Raw genomic sequence first — 8,035 nt, forward strand, 5'->3', positions numbered from 1 at the left:
TGGTTGGAGAGAAGGTCTTGCTGAAGTTTCACCCATGAAGGGTGTTATGAGATTTGGGAAGAAGGGCAAGTTGAGCCCTCGATTTATTGGGCCTTTTGAGGTGCTTTAGAGGATAGGGGAGGTGGCTTATAAGCTTGCCTTGCCACCCAGCTTGTCGAGTGTGCATCCAGTGTTTCACGTTTCTATGCTCCGAAAGTATATTGGAGATCCGTCCCATGTTTTGGACTACAACACAGTTCAGTTGGATGGTGATATAACTTATGATGTAGAGCCGGTGGCCATTTTGGATCGGCAGGTTCGGAAGTTGAGGTCAAAGGATATAGCTTTAATGAAGGTGCAGTAGAGAGGTCAGCTCGTGGAGGAGGCCACCTGGGAGACCGAGCGGGAGATGCGGAGCAGATATCCACACCTATTAAAGGCTCCATGTATGTTTCTATACTCGTTCGAGAACGAACGTTTGTTTAAGAGAGGGAGGATGTAACGACCCGGCCGGTTGTTTCGAGAGTTATAGCCCCATTTTCCCCATTTCTTCTTCATTTTGTGCTTTTTAGTAATGTTATGATATACCGGGTTAGTTGGTTCGGGTCCGGAGTGGTTTCAGAGTGGATTGAGATATTTGTCTCTTATTTAGAAGCTTTAGTTAGAAAAGTCAACCAGATGTTGACTTATGTGTAAACTATCTCGGATTTTAATTTTAATGGTTCTGTTAGCTCCGTTAGATGGTTTTGGACTTAGGAGTGCGTCCGGAATATGATTTGGAGGTCCATAGTGGAATTAGGCTTGAATTGGCGAAAGTTGAAAATTTGGCGATTTCGGTCGACAGTGGAAAATTTGATATCGGGGTCGGAATGAATTTTTCGGGAGTTGGAGTAGGTTTGTGGTGTCATTTGTGACGTGTGTGTAAAATTTGAGGTCATTCGGACGTGGTTTGGTATGTTTCAGCATCGTTTGTGGAATTCAGAAGTTTAGGAGTTCTTAGGCTTGAATCCGAGGGTAATTTGATATTTTGATGTTATTTTGAGTGATTCGAAGGCTCGACTAAGTTTGTATGCTGATATATGACTTGTTGGTATGGTTGGTTGAGGTCCCGAGGGGCTTAGGGTGATTCCGGGTGGTTAACAGATTGTTTGAAGTTGGAAAAATGTAGCTGAAGCTTGTGCTATTGGTATTTCCGAACCTGCGGAAGGGGGAGCCACATGTGCGAGGGCGCAGAAGAGCATGGATAAGTCACAGGTGCGGGCAAGGCTAAGGTAGGCTGGAAGCACATGTGCGAGAAAGCTATCGCATCTGCGAGCCCGCAGGTGCGAGACTTGGGGTGCATATGCAGAATGGACGAAAATGACTGGCTTCGTGGATGCGGAGAATTATGCGCACGTGCGAAAGGTTGGCCGTAGATGCGGAACCTGGGGTCTTGAGTAAGTTCCGCACCTGCGATGGAAATTCCGTAGGTGCGGTGTTGCAGAAACCGAAAAAGGGGCCGCATGTGCGATATTGCTGGGCAGAAAAGATCCAGCTCGAGGTTTTGTCTTTCATTTTCAATTTTGGACTTGAGAAACTCGAGAGGGAGGCGATTTTTCGAAGGTTTTCAAGGAGCAACATTGGGGTAAGTGATTCTAATCCATAATGGTATAAATTTTTGAATATATGGCTTTGTTCATCATTTAAATAGTAAGATTTTGAAGTAAAATAAGGGGTTAGGACTTGGGATTTTGGAGAGAGTAATTTGGGGATTTGAGGGACCAAATGAGGTCAGATTTTGATAAATTTAGTATGGGTAGACTTGGGAGTGAATGGGATTTCGGGACGTGGGCCCGTGGGCTGGGTTTAAGTCGATTTCGGATTTTGACTTTAATTTGATAGTTTTCTTGTGGAATTGACCCCTTTAGCCTATAATAATCGTATTGTATTGCTTGTGGCTAGATTCGAGACGTTTGGAGGCCGATTTGAGAGGCAACGGCGTCGCAGAGTAGGATTTTTCTTGGTTGGAGGTAAGTAATGCTTTCAAACATGATTCTGAGGGTTCGAAACCCCAAGTTATGTGTTATATGATTGGTACTAAGGTGACGCGCATGTCAAGTGACGGGCGTGCACCGTGATAGTTATGACCTAGGTGATTCTATGGCACCGTTTAGTGACTTTATCGTGTAGATATCATGTTTAGGCTTTGTGCTGGTATTGTTTGGACCTTTAGAGGTCATTTCTTGCTGTCATCTCACTAGTTTCCATTTATTATTTCATACTTAGTCATGATCATGCATTTATATATCATACACCGGTCTCTAATATTTATTGATTCATCATATCATTGTTCCGGGTTGTTTTCATGACATTGTGAGCCCGTGGTGAGACTAGAGAGGTTGATGACTGAGTGAGGCCGAGTGCCTGGTTATGAGTGACAGTTATGGGATCGGACTGCACGCCGCAGCGGTTATATTGATGATTATGATAGCTCTTGGGCTGTAGGAGCCCCTCCGGAGTCTATAACATACCCCTAGTGAGCGCGTATGATATTATTGAGGGATGAATTTCCCTGGACATGGATTTGTCCGAAGTACTTGATACCTGGAGATGGATTTCTCCACATGGTTGGATTGCCCTTTTTCCTCGGTACTGGTGACTTATAGTCAGTGTTGCATATGTTCTGGGATGGATTTCCCTGGGCCAGATGGCCATATACAGTACCGAGCGATTGGATACTTGAGAGTGGAGCACATGGTGCATTTCATACAGTCTGTGCATCGGCATATAGAGATAGATGAGTTGTATACCCTACAATGTTCAGATATGTATTTCCTTTACTGTAGAGTGGTATATTTGACTTGAAAGCATGCCTACGTTCCTGAATATTTATTTTTGTTATACCTGTTGAGGTTGAGTTCGTCACTACTTACTGAGTTGGTGTACTCACATTACTCCCTGCACCTTGTCTGCAGATCCAGGTGATACCGGTCGTAGCGGCGGTTGTTGATTGAGGATCCTAGAGTTTTGGAGGCTATCAAGGCAGCTGCACTGCGTTCGCGGGGCTTGACTCTCCTTCTTTATCTTTGTCGTACTTTCAGTTGATATCTCTAGATACTGTAGTAGACTGTATTTCTAATCTAGACGCTCATGTACTCAGTGACACCCTGGTTTTGGGCCGGATTGTATCACTTTGGGATTTTCATATGTTTTAAATAATTTTTCTTTAAATGTTAAATGCTTCCGTTAACGTTTTCAAACTTATTGCTATTGGTGTTGGGTTGTTAAGTTTAGGCTGGCCTAGTTCAACGATAGGCGCTATCACAACGGTTGATTTTGGGTCGTGACACTATCGGAAACAACCTCTATACCCTCGGGGGTAGGGGTAAGGTCTGCGTATACACTACCCTCCCCAAACCTCACTAGTGGGATTATACTGAGTTGTGGTTATTGTTGTTGTCGTTGAATAAGGGTAAAGTAGTCAGAATTCCACCCTAACTAATTTTTCTTAAAGGGCGTGCACAAGAGAATCTTTACACATAATATGAGACGGGGGGAATATTCCGTTTCAAATTAGATGAGGTACTTTCCTTTTTAGTTTGTTCCAAAATAAATGATACATTTCTAAATTTGGAAATAACTCAACTTTAAACTCTTCATTTTACTCATTTTACTATTAATGAGAAGCTTTTATAACCACACAAATGCCATGGCCCCACAAAACTTTTACCCCTTAAATTTTTAAGATCACAAGTTCCAAAACTCTTCTTCTTTTTTCTTAAACTCCGTGCCGAGTCAAACTAGCTCATTTAAATTGAAATATAGGGAGTATTAAATAATGTGTTTGACTTATAAAGTAGTAACAATTAAAAAAAAGAAATCATGTCCCGCAAAAGTCTGGATATCTTTTTGTTATTTCTAAAAACTTATATAATCTTATAATAATTATCGTTGTTTCTATTACCTAATACTGAAAACAAACATATGCACGATTCTTCAAAGATTTGTTAGTTTGATTTAGAGATTTGTGAATGAAGAGGTTAGCCTTGTAGCTCCTAGAAAAAATTGCTAAGTAAAAAAGTAAGTTTAAAAATGACTAATGTTGAGTTAATTTTCTATTTATAAGTGTAATTATAATTTTATCTACTTAAACTTTTATAGTTTTAAATGGTAAAAAATTGATTTAATATTTCACGGTTGGATCTTTGTGTTTGTAGAACTATTAGTGTTATTGACTCTTCAATCACTTTGAATTTCTGTTTTTTATATTCTTAAATACATTCTTGTTATTGAGTGTAGTGTTCAAATATTGCAAGAAAAAGTTGATGAATAAAAATATATAATTTGAGTAGGAAAGTAGTTCAAATATAAAATTTAAATATTTTATAATTCATATATGTCGTTGAAAGGTAATATGTACCGAATTATTGATATATTAACGCCTTTAATAAAGCTTCGTTATAAAGTTTGGTGTATAAATATAATTTATAATCAGTTTTTGAAAAGGCAAAACTAATGTGTCTAGCCTACTTTATCATAGCGGTCAAAGTTTTCCAAGGCTAATATTCATATATGGGCTGCTAATACGCCCATATCTTTTTTCTCTTAACTTTCTTTAAATAACTAACTATATTTATTATTGAATAAATAACTATATAAATCAAGAAGTATCGGAGTATTGTTCAGAGATCGATATTCCAAAAGGAGTTGATTTTGGTACGAGTAGTACTTTCAAGTTTCACGATTTTATAATTACGTTATCTATACTATATTAAAAGCACGAAGGCGCTTATCGCCTTTTTTATCCCTTAATAATAGAGTTTATACTAAACAAAATAGTCAATTTAATTACTTTTATAATTTTTAGAACATTAAGATCAACTAAAATTTTGCTCATTAAATTATTTCTTATTTGAACATGTAACTACCTGACTTGTCGTTTTAAGAATTTAAGCCCCGCCTGGCGGCATAAGGCTCTGAGCAGCTTCTTATTATGTGTATTGACTTGCGTGCGTGGTTGAATTCAGTTACCGGATGATTTGGAGTGATTTGGGACACTTAGTCCCCAAAACGGAAGTTTAAGACGACTCCGGAATAGAATTTTGATGATGTCAACAGCTCCGTATGGTGATTATGGACTTAGGAGCGTGTCCGGAAAATTATTTGAAGGTCCGTAGAGAAATTTGGCTTGAAATGGCGAAAGATGAATTTTTGGGAAGTTTGACCGGGGGTTGACTTTTTGATATCGGGGCCGAAATCCGATTCTGGAAATTGGAATAGCTTCGTTATGTCAATTATGATTTGTATGCAAAATTTGAAGTCATTCCAGATTGATTTGATGTGTTTCGGCACAAGATATAGAATTGGAAATTTCAAAGTTCATTAGGCTTGAATTGGGGTATGATTCGTGGCTTTGATGTTGTTTGATGTGATTTGAGGGCTCGAGCAGGTTCGTGTTATGTATTGGGACTGGTTGGTACGATTGGACGGGGTCTCGGGGGCCTTGGGTTTGATTCGGGATGATTCCGGACCAAGTCTGGGTGTTTTGATGCTGCTGGTTGCTGGTTCTGGTGTTGTTCTTCACGTTCGCGAGGAGCCTCTCGCGTTCGCGAAGAAGGATTTTGCTGTTAGGACTTTGTTCTTCGCGTTCGCGAAGAGGTTCTCGCGTTTGCGAAGAAGGACATTTTGTTGTTCGTCATTTGACTTAAGAGGCTCATATCTCGCAATTTATAAGGAATTTAGAAATGATCTAAAAACTAAAGTTGTAGTCCTTTGTGTCTAGTTTTCAGAAAAGTAAACCATTTGTCATTTGGAGTTCTGTACAAAAAGTTATGGTGCATATACTATAGGCTATCCGGAAAGTATTTGAAAATCTCTATTGCACAGGACTGACTTTGGAAGCTTATATCTCGTAATCTATAAGGAATTGGGAGATGAGCAACATATAAAAGTTATAGCTCTTGGAGTCTAGTTGTTAAAAAGTTAAACTATTTATCATTTGGAGTTTGGTACAAAACGTTATGACCATTATACTAGAGGATGTCTGAGAAGAGTTTGAAAATGACTTTTGAAGAATTTGTTCATAGGGGAGTCTCACGAACGCGAAGAACAAACCCCTGGGCAGTAGAATAGAGTCCAAATTTGTGTCATTCTTCAATTTTTGGACCAAGGAAGCTCGGGTGAGGCGATTGTTTGAGAGTTTTTCAAGAAAAATATTGGGGTAAGAATTCCTAACTTGATTTTGGTTAAATTACATGAATCTATTATTGTTTTTATCACTAAATTAGTGAATTAGGTTGAAAAATTTAGAAAACCCTCTTGGTTTAAATTTATGATTTGGAGGTTGATTTGTTATTGGAATTCGATAAAATTGGTGTGGTTGAACTCGTATCGGAATGGGTGTTCGGATTTCATAAAAATTATGTTGGGTTCCGAGGGGCGGGCCCCGCGTTGACTTTTGTTGACTTTTTGGAATAAATTTTTAAGTCGACGTATTATTATCCGGAATTATTTCCGATGAATTGTAATGAAGTTATACAATTAATTTGGATAGATTTGAGCTGTCCGGAGGTCAATTCAAGCAAGAAGGCTATTTTGGAATATCGGCCTAACTTCAAAAAGGTAAGTGTCTTGCTTATCCTCGAGTGAGGGAATTACCCCTTAGGCATCAAGTCTTATGTGCCATTTGTGAAATATGAAAAGCCATGTACGCGAGGTGACGAGTACGTACTCGGCTTATATGTGTAAATTTTATTGAGTTAAAGTCCTGAGCATATTGTGTGGTAAATTGGGTAATTGTTGGTATATATTTAATCATCTAATTGTCGTGCCTAAATCCTTGTTGTTGTTGAATCTGTTGTTATATGACAATTTGATGTGATTGTTACTTGATTATTTATGTAATTCCGTAAATTTTTTAGTTTGATAATTATTGAAATTTAATTTCATTATGAATTTTTTCTCTGCAAATAATTAATTAAATGAGCATAAGAAGATGTGTTTATATAATTATTAAAAATTTGAATTTAATGAAGACTTTGCTTTATGTTGAGTAATTTCTATCTCTATTGATTGTTTTTCGGTGTTGGATAATATGTAACAATGGTTACTCATAAGTACAGCTCGACGATAAGAAAGATTTCATGAATCACAGATTCCAAATAAGGATAAGTCAACAATGAAAGGGATAACAAAATTTCAATTAAGGTTAAGCAATCACGGAAAAGACATCCATCGCTTCAATTAAGGTTAAGCAATTACAAAAAGACACGTAAGGGTTAATTTAGTAAATGAACGATTTAGCATAATAAAACAAGTTCATTTTTAATGAACATAAGAACCTTAGAGCCCTAAACGGTCAAATTTCCACAAATAAGCTCGAGCTTGTACTCATCACCTCGCGTACACGGCCTTCACATGACACAATTAGCACAAATGACTCAAATCCTAAGGGGTAGTTTCTCCACACAAAGTTAGGCAAGATACTTACCTAAAAGAAGCTAGACAGATACTCTAAAATGACATTCTCGTGTGAAACAACCTCCAGACGGCTCAAATCTAGCCAAAATAACTTCATATCATAAATAAAACTCATAGGAAATAATTCCGGATAATAAAACTTCGATCTTTAATTTAAACTAAAAAGTCAAAACCGGGCTTGCACCTCAAAACCCGATAAAATTTCACAAAATACGAACACCCATTCCGATATGATTCCAGCCATACCAAAACTATCAAATTCCGACCATAAATCGTCCTTCAAATCATCATTTTACATCTTTGAAGGTTTTCACAAAATTTCTTATTTTCTCCCATTCAAATCAATAATTTTATGATAAAAACAATTATGGAATCATGAAATATAATCAATTCCAAGTGAAGAATACTTACCCCAATCCAACACGTGAAGAACCCCTCAAAAACCTCTCAAATCCGAGGTCTACAACTCCAAAAATGATAAATATATCAAACTCTCGACACTAAAACATTCTGCCCAGCCATTTCAGCATTTGCAGACAAAATTTGCACATCTGCGCTCTCGCTTTTGCGAGCCATTCACTCGCATATGCGGCCTTCA

Source organism: Nicotiana tabacum, chromosome 12 (genome assembly GCF_000715075.1).
Source record: "Nicotiana tabacum cultivar K326 chromosome 12, ASM71507v2, whole genome shotgun sequence".
Lineage (NCBI taxonomy): Eukaryota > Viridiplantae > Streptophyta > Magnoliopsida > Solanales > Solanaceae > Nicotiana > Nicotiana tabacum.